The sequence below is a fragment of the Bactrocera neohumeralis genome, chromosome 2, assembly GCF_024586455.1.
Source record: "Bactrocera neohumeralis isolate Rockhampton chromosome 2, APGP_CSIRO_Bneo_wtdbg2-racon-allhic-juicebox.fasta_v2, whole genome shotgun sequence".
Lineage (NCBI taxonomy): Eukaryota > Metazoa > Arthropoda > Insecta > Diptera > Tephritidae > Bactrocera > Bactrocera neohumeralis.
Window position 1 is genome coordinate 61,193,936 of NC_065919.1, and position 17,008 is coordinate 61,210,943.

General features: G+C 34.8%; 1 long non-coding RNA gene across 1 annotated transcript in view; it reads right to left on the minus strand.

Annotated features, from left to right (window-relative positions):
- LOC126767080 (uncharacterized) overlaps window positions 1-17,008 on the minus strand; it is a 105,633-nt gene that overhangs the window by 44,061 nt on the left and 44,564 nt on the right. The window contains exon 3 of the long non-coding RNA XR_007669013.1: window positions 6,018-6,048. This is a non-coding gene — a long non-coding RNA (uncharacterized LOC126767080). The remainder of the gene's footprint in view (window positions 1-6,017; window positions 6,049-17,008) is intronic.

Sequence of the window (17,008 nt, forward strand, 5' to 3'; positions counted from 1 at the left end):
TTGTATATACAGAACTCTTCCCTCAGTTTTGAAAATATTGCTCTGAAATTTTGCTCACACTATAAACCACTACTACATACGATCCGTCACGAATTCTTGAACGGAAAACTTTTTAATTAGACACAATTTCTTTCTTTTCCAGAACGGAGGACTTTAGTAAATAGCGGCCTCACAGTCTGCATTATTAGAAAATAGTTTTTTTCTGAGTGAATCTCTCAACGTACCAATTTGAAATCTGCAATGGTAGCAGCGCAATTTTTCATGTACACGGAAAATTTAAATACTAAAGAGATATGCATGCACATAAACGTGCACATACCTAGATATGTTTGTCAGTATTTACACATACATACATACGTCAACATAAAATATTCACTGCACTTTAAGCGCTCCATGTATACTATATGTTTCAGTATGCTCGATGCTTGTGAGAGCAAATAAAAAAAGCAGCGCAATTGCAATTGCAGTTGCAGTGGCAAAAACAAATACAACAATAATAGAAAAAGCAGCAAAGAAATTGCACAAACAAAAGGCAGCAACCATATTAACAACAGCAAAGAACTTTCAAAACAAAAATAACAATTTTGCTGTGTAGTTGGAATGAAAACAACAACAAAAAAAGCAAGCAACAGCAAAGGAAAAAGTAAAACAGCAAGGTAAAAACAACAATGACAGCGTTAATAGAAAAAAGGTGTCAAGGGCCATATTGTCTGTGGGCGTAATGGTTTACTAAATAATTCCACCAGCTTTTAATGGGAGACTTAAACGCAAGTGCAGACTTTCACATGCATTCAATATGCACGCATTACTTATGCTATCATATATGTATACTATATCCCAAGATAAATTTTTAAGAATTTTTAAATATTTAGAAAACTTTAATTAGTGAAAGTACTTCGAGCGGTAACGTAGAAAACGTTTGAGCATGTTGCGGAAAGTAAATATGTTTTAAGATTATCAACTTGATTTGGAATGATAACTTCATAAGGAATATCTTTTTAAACAAACGGAGGTTGGTAACCAGCAATTAGGCGAATACCTAATTAAAGTGAAATAGACGCTTTCCTTCATGTTTTACTGTTACAATTAGATGGTAAAATGTTATCAAAGTAAAAAATGTTTTACGTTATAAATTATGAAAAATATTGCTTGTTAGTACACTTGTCACTAGTTGCAATTCGAATGAAATGTAAAACCATATCTTTGTACGTTTCAATAACAAAAAAAAAAAATGAAAATTTCTTGTTGATCTTAAGGATATATTGATTTTGCGAGAATATGCAGAAAAATAATTAAAGTTTACTTGAAACATGAAGATTATTATATTAAGTATAGTAGTCTTTATACAATTTAACATTATGGTGGAAAAATTTCACATCGACTTTCTAATAACAAATCCTACTAAATTGAAAAACACAAAACACATTATAAATAGTGGACGTGCGGGTGACATACTTTATTCCAAGGTTTTGAGAATCTTTCGAGAACTTCTTCTGCAGTGACTACAATGTCATGACGAGTGTGCAGCAATGCCAATCTGTCTTGAAGCATGCCCGTCCTCAGCCACTTTATCATGCGGTGAAGTACTGAAAAAGAGCGTTCAGAACATGTATTCGCAGATTTTTGTTTTTTTTTTTCGTCAACTTTCAGTTCAGCCAGTTAGCCAGAAGAAATCCTTGATAGATTTTGTATTTCTTGTGTATTCCTCTGAGGAATTCCCCTGCCACCTAGTACAACTAAATATTTATTTCAGCAAAATGTTTAAGATACAGCTAATTTGCTGGAATAGTATTCTAAACAATACCATGACATAAAGACTTTAGCAAAAGTGATAACAGGATACTGTCTAAGTGGCTATTGTAGAGAATTTCAGGAGGTAGAACAAGAAGAAAAGAACATCTATATAAGGTTTTGCATGCTACTTCTGGCCAAGAGTTTCTTGGCGAAGTATCAGAGGTTACACGAATAAAGCTTTTTGTACTGATGAACTTCATCAAGGGCACATAATCATTCCGACATAACATAATGGTGTAGATTTTAATCTGGATTGTTTCACAATTGGACTCTTGAAAACCTAGGTGCGTAGCCGGACAACCACTCTACCTACCCACCTATGGGGACTCAAGTTCTACTGGACTCTGTTTACGTTTCTTTACTTTTTTAACGGGCATTTACCCTTGATATCTCTCGATAAATTCGATATTTCATTAAACAAGGGTATCAAGCGCCAGTTGTGAGTGAATACTTTAGTAATTGGTGTCAAAAGGTATATAAATTACTATGTCCGAGCTATTCAAAAAATGCTCTTGTCAAAGTGATTGCAAATTGATTAAAGCTTTATTAAATGGACCCTCTGTTAAGCGGACATATCCATTAACCATGCACATTGGACGGTCCCACAATTTTTTGGTGTTCATTAAGTACAATCTATTAACCGGTGAACTCTATTAACTGGACAGAAATGCTGGTAACCAGACATGGAGAGAGCAGCCTTAAATTCACTATTTTTTCAATGAAATTTATTTGTAACAACATATTCAAAACTAAACCTTAAGTATAACCCTTGAATGCTTACACCGACGAAAACGTTTTCGCCTTTATTAGTAAATAAAATTTTCACTGTATTGAATAGTTTATTATATGAATAATAGTATAAAATGTATACCACAACAACGCGTGGAGTAAAATATAATATAACGTACACGAAAACGAACTTATCTTTACCTTTCTTAGTACCGATCTTTTCGAAGCGTTTGACAGGAAACTAGAAATTACAAGGATGAACCACTAATGTTATAATTAACTTTACTCATGGTTGAATAATAAGGTTTGAACCTCAAAAAAGCTGTAGATGTTTTCCGACAACATGAAGTCCTCAGATATTTGAAGCTTTTAAAATAATATGTAATGCTCAACGAGTTAACGTCACTACTTCATAATAAAATATCGGTAGTATTGGTATTACTCATACGCCCCGACGAATAGCATTTTAAAAACGTATGAATAAGTGAAGCCTATCTTATAGTAACGGAGTTTCGTGTTTTTTGCACTGAAAATAATTAATTAACACAAACAACAAACAAAACAATCACATATTATATACAATGCGGAGAAAGAAGAAATTCTTTGCAACAAATTAGACGTAAAAGTTACAAGAATGATTTCAGCAACGTAATGCGCCAGCAAGCGAAAAAATAATTATGTATATTCTTGTGCAGCAACACGCACGAACGACAGCAACAACAAACGTAAAGACAATCACGTCTAAAGTGCACTGCCGATGTAACAAATGACGCTGTTAATGAGGCACTCACCTGTGCGCTTAAAGGAAATGAAATTGAAACAAAAGTTTATAGAAATAATGAAGAAAATATGAATAAGTAGCAAACGCGGCAAAGAAAGGAGTGTAAATGATAGACGGCTTGACAAAGTGACAAGGGAACAGACAGCAGGTAGGCTTTGCAAGAAAAAACACGAAAGAGGACTTGCTGTCTGAGTGAAGAACGGCTTGGTTGCGAAAACACCAGAGAATGGAAAACTAATTTTTATAATACTGTCTTTGATAAGCAAGCGATGCTGTGTTGAAATGCTGCGTGAACTGATGTGTGCATTATTGTTACTTTATGATGAGCGAAATATATAAAAGAAGTAACGTGGTTCTTTCATGGATTTACAAAGAGTTATTTTCCATCCTTTGAAGTAATTATTGCCCTAATGACTCACAACAGTAGTTCACATAAATTGGACTGTTTGATTAGTTATTGGAGCAAGTGTGTTAATATAAATGAATCCAGTTTTTCTGAAATTGCTCGAGAAGTAATAACTATAAATAAAGTTATATTCCTATCATACAATCATGAATTCATATATTATTTTGTTGGGCATATTAGTCCGCAATCTGTTTTGAAGCTATACACCCATATAATAGCACTAATAAAAGAAGTTATCATCATCACACTCAAAATAAAAAGTATAACAGCCTATGTAGTTGAAACATTAAAAAAGCGTAATAACATAAAACGCTGTTCTTACCTCTTTGGAATGATTTAGCTTTTTGCATAGAAAAAGAATAGTGTTAAAAATGCTTTGAGATAGCCTATAAAATACAAAGGCTTAAAAAGCTGATTTACTCCTTTGTCACGGTGAAAATAGAAGAAATTTCTAAACAAAACAATATTGACATGAAAATGAGAAAATTCATTATCACAAAAAACACACTCAATCAGAAGTTGTTATCGCGCGCACATGCTGCTGCGTCATGCTTGCGCTAAACACAGGCTGCAGTCAACTCCCCACCAATACACACACATGGCTCAGATGAGAGCAAAAACTGTGGAAAAAAAAGTGTGAAGTCATTGTTCAAGTGTTTGTTGCAGGCTATGGACAAACAGCCGAGTGTACGAAGAAATTGGCATTAAAGCGAGTGACACATGCTTTGTTGGGACTTAAGCAAACAAAGGCACAAGCAAACAAGTAAGGAAGGGCTAAGTTCGGGTGTCACCGAACATTTTAAACTCTCGCATGGTAAAGTGATAATCGAGATTTCATTATCCGTCATTTACATATTTTTTTATTTTGCTGTAAAATTAATTAGATTAGTAGTTCCTGAGATATGGTTTTTGGTCCATAAGTGGGCGATGCCACGCCCATTTTCAATTTTTAAAAAAAGCCTGGGTGCAGCTTCCTTCTGCCATTTCTTCCGTAAAATTTAGTGTTTCTGACGTTTTTTGTTAGTCGGTTAACGCACTTTAAGTGATTTTCAACATAACCTTTGTATGGGAGGTGGGCGAGGTTATTATCCGATTTCTTCCATTTTTGAACTGTATATGGAAATGCCTGAAGGAAACGACTTTATAGAGGTTGACATAGCTGTAGCTATAGTAGTTTCCGAGATATGTACAAAAAACTTAGTAAGGGGCGGGGCCACGCCCACTTTCCAAATTAAGAAATTAAATCCAAATATGCCCCTCCCTAGTGCGATCCTTTGCGTCAAATTCCACTTTAATATCTTTATTTATGGCTTAGTTATGACACTTTATAGGTTTTTAGTTTCCGCCATTTTGTGGGCGTAGCAGTAGGCCGATTTTGCCCATCTTCGAACTTAACCTTCTTATAGAGCCAAGGAATACGTGTACCAAGTTTCATCATGATATCTCAATTTTTACTCAAGTTACAGCTTGCACGGACGGACGGACGGACAGACGGACGGGCGGACAGACAGTCATTCGGATTTCAACTCTACTCGTCACCCTGATCACTTTGGTATATATAACCCTATATCTGCTTCTTTTAGTTTTAGGACTTACAAACAACCGTTATGTGAACCAAACTATAATACTCTCCTTAGCAACTTTGTTGCGAGAGTATAAAAACCAGAAGCATTAGCATAGCAACAACAACAATTACATTTAACGCGAGATTTGCACATCCCAGATATCCCAAGTGATGCTTGGAAGCATTAAGAAACCTGTTTAGTTTTGATTCAATAATATTGAACCCATCAATCTCTGCTGTGGCATGAATAACAACAGAAAGGCGCAAAAGCATTGGTTAGCCATTCTGGCTGATGATGGTGCCCCTAATGTCAAATGTAATAGGACTCTGGCAGTTCTTGTGCTGATGTGGGGGCATAGAGTAAAAAAAAAACACGATTGTAAAAGATATCAGCTGCGACTGTTACTGGTAAGGAATAGCAACACCTATATGAAGTAAGTTAGGAGGTTTCAATTGATAAATAAAGATTTAATCTGTCATCAGAACACTTTTTCAACACAGTATTTTTAGTAGAGTCTTCTAAGATAATACTAAATATTCTGAACTGATTGTTGAGGACATTTACCATTTTACCTCTGTTGTCACACGGAAGATCTACATATTTTTTTATATATTGAAATTTATTTATTTCTAAACTTTTTATGACCAGGAATAACTTCAAAAAGTAGTTACGAGGAATACTATTTTTTAAACAAATTTACAAATGAGATGAAAAGGAATCACATATTCTTTTTTAAACTTACCGAAATAGATGTAAGTATTACCTAGAAAATCCTGCAAAAGAGAAAAAACATTAGTTAACACAGGTTTATTTATAATACGGAAAGATCGTTTTTAAGGCCCTGTACCATAACATCTATTAAATGATTATTATATAATGAAATTTTTTACCTACTAACTTAAAAAACCAAACAACTTGATATATTGTCAATAGTACTCATTTGTAATAACCTTGTTCATAAACTTACAAAACAAAAAAAAAACCAAATCCCTTTCATTCAAAAAACATACTATAACAGTGACATATCTCCAACGCCTGATTTTATGCTACACTATTTTGTTTATCATATTTTTCTACGAAAAATTCCAACCACAAATTGTCTTTTGGGCTTTTTTATTTTCGTTGCTTGTATTAATATGCAGGGACATGCAATGTGTGCAAAATTATAATCTGACGTGCTTTGCCTTACTCTATAACAAGCAGCTAGTCGACTTGCATGTCTAAAAAACAAATTAATAAATATATTTATAATTGCCCTACTTATGTAATGGGTGTGACCTTCGTAATACACTGATTGTACCATAATATTGCTTAGCCCTCGCTCAACTCATCCTTCGAAATTTTCTTACGACTTCTGTATTTCAATTTTGCCACTCATTGATTCCGCTTTTCGTTTATCATCGCCTATTAATTTAACACTCACACATATGTATGTATGTGAACATGTATACATATTGCCAGAAATGACCGCGAACTTTTGTACAACACACACATTAATTTGCATAAATGCGCTTTGACTTTTTGTTTCAAACGACGGCATGTCGCACGGTTTCATTTTCGTGTGTTTCCTTGAAGTTTTTGCTACTTGGCGTTTTTACCCTCTTACTGTTAATTTTAGTTTTGTTTTGTAGCCACAAGGCTTTAATGAATTTTTTCACACTGCTTACAAACACTTCATTCCCCGAATTCTTTATTTAAGTTCCTTGTTGTTTTCTCATATTCACTATGCAGGCCTGACCAAACTCGGGAGTTTTCTAAATTATTAATTAGGTGGAATATATGTATGTGTATAGGTGTTCATATATCTGTTTAGTTACTTTAATGCATCGTAAGTCATAAAACTAATACGGTTTTGACAAATAAAACTTAATAGCAATGTTATTTAACAAAGGGTCTTGTGGAAAATACAAATTTCCTGAGTCTTATTTCATAGAACACGGTCGCTGAGGATCGCTTGCGATAGTCCATGGACTGATGATACCCAGACCTGGCCTAGCTCTTGTGAAGCCTAACTATTCAGTAGTAGAACACACAGCAGGAGGGAGCACAGATCCGAACACAGGACCAGAAGATAGCGATTTCCTTTCCAGATCATCAGCTTTACATGTATCACCAGTGGTCCCGTTGTGGCCTGGCGCCGACTCTAGTATTATCATCAAGTGACTTAATGCCATTAGTAACGCGGTTAGGCATTCCCTCATCAACCTGTAATGAAGGGTTAGTGAGCTCAAAGCTAGTATCGCCGTCCTGTCCAGAGTGGACAGTAATTTCTTTCAAGGAGTCTGCACTCCAGAAGAAGATAATGCAATACTCAAAAGTTTGCTTCAATATTTGTTTTGATTGTTTCGTTGTAAGTATGTCATGTAGCATCGCCTTATTGAAACCAAAGGTCATCCTTATCGACATCTTCTAAATCAGTTACGACGATGACTTTAAACAAGGTTCTATAACGTTCCACATTGATTGCACCATTATGGCTGGCTTAATTTTTGAAGTAATATGGACCAATGATTCCCACTGCTCATTGAGCACACCAGAGAGTGCCTTTTTGAGAAAGTAAAGGGATCTCAACAATGGCTTGAAGATAATCATCACTGAAAACAAGACAATTTTAATCATTTATGTATCCATCCAACCAAAAGTGAGCTTACTCGCTGAGAAATGTTTTCTTGTGAAAACTGGGTTAAGTGGCCATATCGTTGTAGGTCCGATTTGTAAACATTGTTCCGGAGTTTGAAGTAAAAGCTAAACAGTGCCAACAACAAATGTTTAAAATCGGTATATCGCTTTCGATAAAAATATAATAAATAACAAAGTGAAATTTTGAAATTTTATTTATTCTTTGGCTTGAGTTAAATTGTTATAGGCATGTTCACTGGTTTTTACAAACTACATCAGCAAAAATTCTAACATTTCTGAACACCCATCAGATATATGTATGTGTGTCTCCCTGTAGCATACGAAAATATCACGTTTGAGCATCTCCGTAACTAAATTCATGCATGTGTTTTATTTTTTTTTTTACAGAATTTGTAAGTGATTTGCTTCGATGGCGTACAAATCGTATGTAAAATTGTATTTTTGCCATTTTTGCTCTGACTTTAAAGCTCTTTCCAATTGACTTTTGCATAGTTGTGTTATTCTTTTCGACTAACCTCTATCTACGAAATTTGCGATATGAGTGCTTTTGTTATTGTATAAACATGGTTTTCATGCTACCAGGTCGAAGTCAGTAAAAGAGATCGATAAGGCTTTTGTTGAAAGTATTTTCTAATTCAATTTGAAAAGTTTTGTTGGAAAATATTTTTCTTCTATCTTCAAACTCGGTGTTTCAATTAAATTATATATTCTTTGGTAGTAATATAAGGCAAAAGCTCTAATTTATATATTTGCGCAGTGAATTTACTCTGCTGATTTCACCTTTAGCTTTCTTAGTTGGTTATTTTTGTTTCGTTAAACATAGTTTCAACTGGATTAGTTGCAAAATATTCAAACTTGGGAATGGGCTTTTGATATTTCATTAAGTTGATAGTTTGTTTGGTTGAAAAAAGGAAAACGTTAGCTTAGGCTGCACTGTAGAAAAGTTATTTACAATATTATACCTCACCCCTAATTTAGTGAACACATTTTGTGAAATGAAGACGCTTTTCATACAAAAACTTTGTTCTGATCGGTTTTATATGGCAGCAATAATACTCCGATATCGGTAGTTCAGATAAATGAACAGTTTCCTAAGGAGAAAAGGTGAAAAATTCCAGATCGATGTCTCAAACACTAAGGGTCACCTATATATAAAAAATCCGGCTCAGCTCGTCATTCTTGTCATTTCAATACTAACATACTATATGCGTATATCTTATAGGGTCTTCGATGTTTGCTTCAAGATGTTCGAAACAAACTTAATATACCCTGAGCAGGACATATAAAAAAGAAAAAAAGGTTTTCAATATTTAGAAATTCAGTACTTAATGTTAAGGGTGGCAAAACATTCGCTTTCCATTTTTTTATATTATTTGGCTCTATATTCCGATTATTCATCAGTCATTTGGGCGTTATTCTTTCCTAATCCGATTTTTTGCTTTCGATTACATAAAATATAAGCAACGTGCTTATATGGGATATCATAAAATCAATGTTTCAAAACAAATGCACAACCATGAGTTGCTACTCAGACACCCTTTTTAAAATTTTTGGATCCTTGTGACTTTTTTGCAATTGGTGTAGAATATTTACAGTGATTATCATGTTTATTATTGGTTTTATTGGTCGATTTTCACCAAAATTTCGGCCTTAAATTGTTTAAAAAAATATACTTATTGGTAAAAAAAAATCTTCGATTAATTACTTATTATTACTTTGAAACAGTATGAAATTTTCTGTGTGTAGTTCCTTATTTGCGTCCACGCCTGATACGCGTCGCAATCCTTTAATGGTGCCGCTACTGCTTTCGATACAATTTTCAAAATGCCAACATGATAAAAAGACTTTATTTGGCAACTTCAGCTATATGTGCTAGCGTATATTAGTTTATTCTTGTCTTTGCGTCCTGCTGCTTACCCTGCTTTCACCAACACACACATAACTTCATGTACATATTTATTGTAAATGGAAGTGAAAGGCAAATCAATGGAAATGACAATGGAAATGACTGCAGGTTTTAACATTCCGCCCGCTAAAACGGCTCTTTCGACACTCTGGTTGGTATTACTTCATTACGGCCAATGCCATTGATAAAGAAGTTAAGGCACGCACAAACAACTGCGACACACTCCATCTGTACCCAAACTAATGCCTAACAGCCGTGGTCCACGAAAATAGTTGGGCTGGGTACAGAGGGAGATTTCTTGTTAAGTATTCACACGCAACCTTCGAAACAAAAAAGGAACAAGAAGTGGCGCATAGCGCCTAGCAGATTAGATTTTTGGCTGTCTGCATGCGATTCGCAAGGCAAGCAGATGAGAATAGGCCACAGTCGTCAGTTCAGTTCAGTAAGAAATCTAGCCAAAAGCTGAATTGCTTTATTGCCACTGTTAGAATATGATGTCTGCTTAAGGCTTGTCACTTTTAGGCGCAATGCATTGCGGTCATGGGCGTGCCTGTTCGCTGCGAAAGGGCCTTCGTGTGCCACGGCGTGCGTGAGTTGACTTAATATTTTATGAAATGCTACAAGACACGCCAGCATATTGGATAGGTATGTATATGTATTACATGCAGCAAAAAATGCGAATGTGTTAGTAAAAAAACTAAAAGGAACGCATACTTTAGTTAGTAACTTAGTAGAGGAAAAATTTGAGAAAAATCTATATTCGAAGTTCCATAAAGAATACGAAGATTTTGCCTATGTACTGCTTCCTTTAAATAGTTAATTCAAAGTTACCAAAAGGAACATTTACAGTTCTCCGAAATTTGTAGACGAGATATATACGTCAGCGAAGGATCTATAACTTCTGCTACAATTAAAAGTTAGGCATCAGTTTCAAAATATAAGGCCCAAACTTTGACCATAAAGTCGTTGACTTAAATGGCAAAGTCAACGTTTGCAGGCCGACTGGTTTAGACGGGTGAAAGTACAAATAACTTAGAGTGAAGACCAAATGTCACGTCGTTCATCTCTTGTCATCCGGTCACGATCTATCCACCTTTTTGGGCGTTTCGTTACACGAGAAACTCGCATGTTCTTTTGCATTTATTTTATGGCTTTATACATTTTCTTTCTTCCTCTCCCCCTTTTGTCAATCTTCCTAAATTTGCGTGAATGAAGTGACAAACGCAATACGTTTAGAAGACACTCCGCTACTCTTGCTTACAATACGTTACGTATACACCATGACAAACCATTTCAGGCGACTAGGCTGTCATATGTTGACCGTCAGCATTATGTGTGATCGAATAAATCAAGGCGATTGCAAATTAAGCGTACATCACAAGCTGAACCCAGCTCTTATACATCGTGTGATGCTCGCAGACACTGCGTAAACTGCCAAGAGTGGGGTGTGCGTAGCTTTAATAGGTATGCTGCTATATTCGTATATTTATCCTTATCGATTTTATTTCGCATCAAATGTATTCATTATCTCCTCCACGAGTTTGCACGTTTATGGACCCAGACTAAAATTAACTGCGTCCATGCCATCTGCTGTATACATACATATGTACATTTGTTGCTTGGTTTACTAAATCATATAAAATATGAGTTCAATGAGCTGAGCGGCGACTAAGGATGTTGTTTGCTTACATACAAAAAAATACAGTTGATTCTCGCTTGTCTGGCTGAAAAGCATCTGTTTTCTAAAATAAATGCAAAGACAGCAAAATGTAAGCGCTAGTAGATGCGAGTATGTATGGTATATTGAAGGTTAAATTTTACTTCTGCATATGAAAATATCGCGAACAAATTTTTAATTTCATAAAAACCGAGCAAATATTTGGAGATTTTTTATAATGGCGAATTTCATAACAAAATTGCATGCAACGGTTCGTTATACCTAAATAATCAATATTTTTTAATGATATTATATTAAAAAATTCTCCCAGTATAAAGTATCGAATAAACACTTTTATAAAAAAGATATAGCATAACCGAAAAATGGGAGATTTTTAAACCTTTTAAGTAAAATTATTTTAATCAAGAGAATATTAACTTCTTCAAATAAAATTTTTTCGATGTAATTCAATAAAAATAAGTAAGGAAAGTCTGAGTTCGGGTGTAACCTAACACTTCCAAGTCTTACAACTGGCTAGGATCAGGGAGATACCTTCAGGTACATACGATTTTTTAGTTTTATTATTATAATTATGGAAGTAGAATATATAAAAAAAATCATAATTTTGTGTAAAAATATTTAGCAAAAATAGTAATGTGTATAAATGCTTATTTTAGTGAACTGCAAGAAAACTACAACATATTTTTTAAAGCTTTTACCAAAGTATTTCTTTAATGGGAATTATGCGTTAGACAATTCGGTTTAATGGACTAATGGATTAAATTCTTTTCCCAAATTTTGTAATAAAAATATTTTAATTAAAAATTATTTTTAACATAAATAGTTTTAATAGAAAGATATCCTAACAAAATGCGTTTGCCAGCTGAATTTATGTTTTTGAGTGAAGATTTAGAATTTTTTTCAAAATTTTCTTATTAAATATTTTTAATTTTGAGTAAAGGTTAATCACAAAATTTGATAATGGGTGACAAATTAAAATCTTTAATACACTTGAGCGCATTTTAGTATTTTTGAACTTATTTCAGTATATATTGGGTCACCCTAGTATAAGCAATATACCCATAGAAAAGCATATTGGATATAATAACGCTCATTCTTGTGTATACTGAGTAGCAAGCGTTACACAGCACTAAAATCTGAAACTGATTTTTTTAATTTTCATATTTTCCTTTTCCAACTTATTCTTTCCCTGTGCATACGTGCGCCCTAACGTCCCAATCGATGTCTGTGTTTTTATTAAACATTTTCCGGTGCATTAAGTCGTGTGCACGAAGCAATAACCTTTCTTAGCATCTGCACTGCCAAGACAACAATAATGAAACGAAATAGATGAACAAGCTTGCTACACAAATCTACATAACTATATACAAAGCATAGTGCTTGTATAACTAAAGTTTCTTTATATACGCAGATTTTCGTTGCTCAATTATGCCCACTTTTACCTCTTTGGGTGACACACACAAATCAGTTAAAGTTGCAAGTTTACCTTTAGTACATGTATGTGTTTTGGGGTCATCAGTACAAGGTCAGCAGATGTCACAGCATTTAAGTGGAGGCTAGTTCGGGCATTAGCGAAAGTCCGCTTATCATTCTGCGTCGTTTAACCTCATAACCATAATGTCCTATAAAGAGCCCTTCACTCGCTCTTTGCAAAATTTTCGTTGCTTCTGTGTGGCCCTGTTTCAAATGAAAATCTCTTGGCGAAATCTTTGAATATAATGGGCGAAGTTTTTGATGTGGTTTCCCTCATTCTCTTGTGAACTTCTTTGCTTCTTTGTGTTTTGGGTTCAACGTTGGTAGGCATAAATTTATATTTATGCAGGGCGTCAGTTCGGAGTTTAAAGTTAATGAAGATTTGATTAAAATTAATTGACTAACCTTCTCAAGTATTCCACTCAAAACCACCGAGTCTAAAAACTTAAACAAGATGTGGAATAAACCAAACAACAAGTGGCAGCGCAGACAATGGCTGAAGTGAGAAAGTTGGAAACTTTCAAAGTATGAAATACTTATAAATAATTAATTAGAATGCACAACATTGCAGGTGAACTAAAGTTGTACGGCCAAAGCGTACACTGTGGAAGAGATTATGGCAGGCAAATATCAAATTAACAAACATTTTTTGGAACACAATTGCACGAGCTTTGGTCAAAAAGTTGTTGAAAAAGTTCGTGGATGGGCATAGTGCTTTTAGAATATGCTCTCTTTTGACCAAATATCCACAAGCATTTCATGCCCTCAAATACTGGAAATATGGACTTTGGAATCTATATTTGACTTTTAACAGAAAATATTTGTACCGTATTTAATATAAAATATTACGACAGGGATAATTGATAATATGAGTGAAAAGCGTTAGATTAAATAGAGCACAGCACAGCTTCTTAAGGATTATATGATATTCTGATAGTGGTATCCTTAGTTGGTTGAGGATGCGATGCTAAGTAACATTCGCTGAGATGTTTTATGCTATATCATCTTAACATAAATTTTCGTCACACTTTGTTGCTGCTATTCGATTTAACTTTTTGTATACCGAGATCTCTTTATGGGAATATTACTTCATTTACTAACACCAACTTCTATAGTTGTTCTCTTGTTGCATAGTCATTGTCACTGTGCTAGTATTTCTGTCTGAATTTTTCGCACAGCAGCTTTTTTTCTTATTTGTTTTGGTTTGGCCTCCGGGGCGTCGAATAACTTCTGTTTGACAAACGTTATTATTTTGCGCTTGTTCAAAAAGTTTCCTTACAGGGTGTTTGCACTTTCCGTTATTACAATGCATTACAGCTGCTGGACAACAACAAAAATTAACACAATAAACGCAATCACAATGGCTCGCCAACAACAATATAGGCCTTTTGTTAGCGCAAGGATTGTATAAATCCGCTTTCCCATTGAAGTTATCAAAAGGCATTAAACGCACTAGCCGCTTAAGACATCTTCCGCTACTCTCCATTTTAGTTTGAAACATGCAATACTGTTGTGAAAATTGAGAAGAAAAGTATCCTACAGACCCCTATTTTCAACAACTTAACACTACCAAAACTATTTTTGCAAGATAATTGCACGCATTTTTCCCATTGTCCCCAAGTTCACCTAACTTTTCGTGGCCGTGGGATAACAGATCTCACTAACATAACCACGAACATGGAAAGTGCACACATATGTATACACGCACACTAGGCAAAAGACCTCATTTTCAATCTTCCGCTGACATTATTTTATCTTTCATTGCTTTCGGCTAACGCTGCGCTGCTCTTATTGCTGCTGCTGTTGTTGCTTTTGATGAATCCCTGTAGTGGATGCATTTAACAATTCTTCAAGTGCCCTAGCTCCATTGCTATGGGGAGCGATAAAAAACGAATGCACAAAAATGTTGGAAAGTAAGTGCCGAAGCGTTTGCTCCCAAAGGGTCTTTAATGCATCGCCAAGCAGCAAACTATTTACTTTTATTCCAGTTTGGCTTTCCCCATTGACAGACTTTTACTGTTCTCAATCTAAGCGATGATTTTCAATACAATTTTCGGTCAAAGCAAAAATTGTTGCAAAATTGTGCAGAAAATATTAGGCTTTACCCGCATACACACATCAGATTTATTAATGCGCGATTGTACCCAAAATTAAATATGGAATATGTTACTTGGCTAATAGGTTGAGAAAATTGAGCATGTCTTTTTGATATTGTAACGTTTTGGAGTTAAGTGAGCATGAGTACTCGGAATTCTTTGTAAAAATAGATTATGATAGACCATCTTCTTTCAAGTAATCTTTATTTACTCATATTCTAAATGAGCCGATTCCTCTCCCGTATAAAATACTGGCATGGCATACCTTAATAAAACACAGCAACTGAGAGCACTTAGAACTCCTCCATTTATATTGTAGAAAGGCTAACCTTGTTGAGAGTAAAGAGCTCAAACAAATTTCTTCTAATTTTTTTTCGTTCACGCAATAGACCTCGCTAAGGTGCTGTAAGGTCAAGCTATTCCATGTAAGACTTTACTAAGTTCTCTATATACAAATAAATGTTACATATAATACTACGGGATCTAGAAGCACTACGCCTAGCCTATTCAACTTATTACCACCAGAGTACTGAGTTTCATTACTCCGCACAGTAGTCATATCGATTTTGATTTTCAACACTTGTATATGCTATGTTTGATTTCTGTGGTGTGGTCCTTAAAAATAAATGTGAACATAATAACTACTTATGTTAGCGAGTGAAATTGATTTATAGCAGTTGTTTTTTTGGTTCGTTACTCCAAAGTAAAGTTAATAGGAAATTTGTTTTTATAGTACTGTAGCAACCAATTGCTACAGAGTACTTTATTATAGTTTTGTTTACATAAACTATATATAAATATAATAAATAATCAGGGTGACGAGAAAAGCTGAAATCCAGTTGACTGCCTGTCTGTCCGTGCGTGCAAGCTGCAACTTCATATAAAGCATGAGGTTGTTGCTTGTCTACTAAAACAAAGCCTTTGGAAAATTCGCCGCGTTCTTGCTGATATTTGGCTGCAATTGAACAAAAAGTAGTCATCTCAATGGAAAGTTATTCGACAAGTCAAGACGGTCCTCTTTCCGGAGTCATTTGGAAACATAAGGATAAGCCCTTATTTTTATAATAAAGCAAAATTCTTGGCCTTAACTTTAAATTGTAATTTATTTACTATTTTATAGTTAGACCTAAAACTATACATAAGTATGTACGATAAGTGCAACAATTATTCTTTATTCTATTTTCATTATTAAACTTTTTTATTTTCGTTTTCCTGCCACTTTTTTCTAGCATTTTATATTGCCAATTATTTTCCTCATTATACACACCAAACACACAACTAGTTGCACGCCCGAGCTGGGGAATAGGAAGGAAAGGAAAGAAAACTATTGCCTTGGCCAAGTGGTACAAGTGTTGCTGCCGGGGATGTGCTGGTGGCATTGGCAATATCTGCGCCTTTCATGTGAGTCCTTTGGGAGTTGTGTATGGGCGCTGTGTAAGTATATGCGTGTGGCCGCTAGCTAATCATGGCATGAAAGTAAGCTGAAAATGAAAATGCCAAATGAAATTAAAGCCCAGAAAAAAATACATTTATACATATATATGGCCAGCAGTTTAGCAGCAATATAACTTAAAACATTGGCTGAAAGTGAGCAATGAGCTTTAAGGGTCATTGTAGGGAACTTGAAGAGAAACTACGTACCACAAACAATGCTAGCAGCAACACATGCAATAATATCACCATTGTTGTCGATAGTAAACCACTACAATAACAACGAACAAAACTTTAATAATTCTATTAGTATCATTTAGTGTTGTATCTCGCCAGCTCTTGACAGTAAAAAATTTTAGTAAGTACTAATGTGCGCTTAAAACAACGGAGCTCCCGCTCAGTCGTGCTGCTCTGGCACGTACTCCCGCTTGGCGAGCTCATTTTGCTGTTCAAACACGGCTCGTTAAATATGTGCGCATAAGGCGTCGTTTTTGTTACCTTTGTATTGG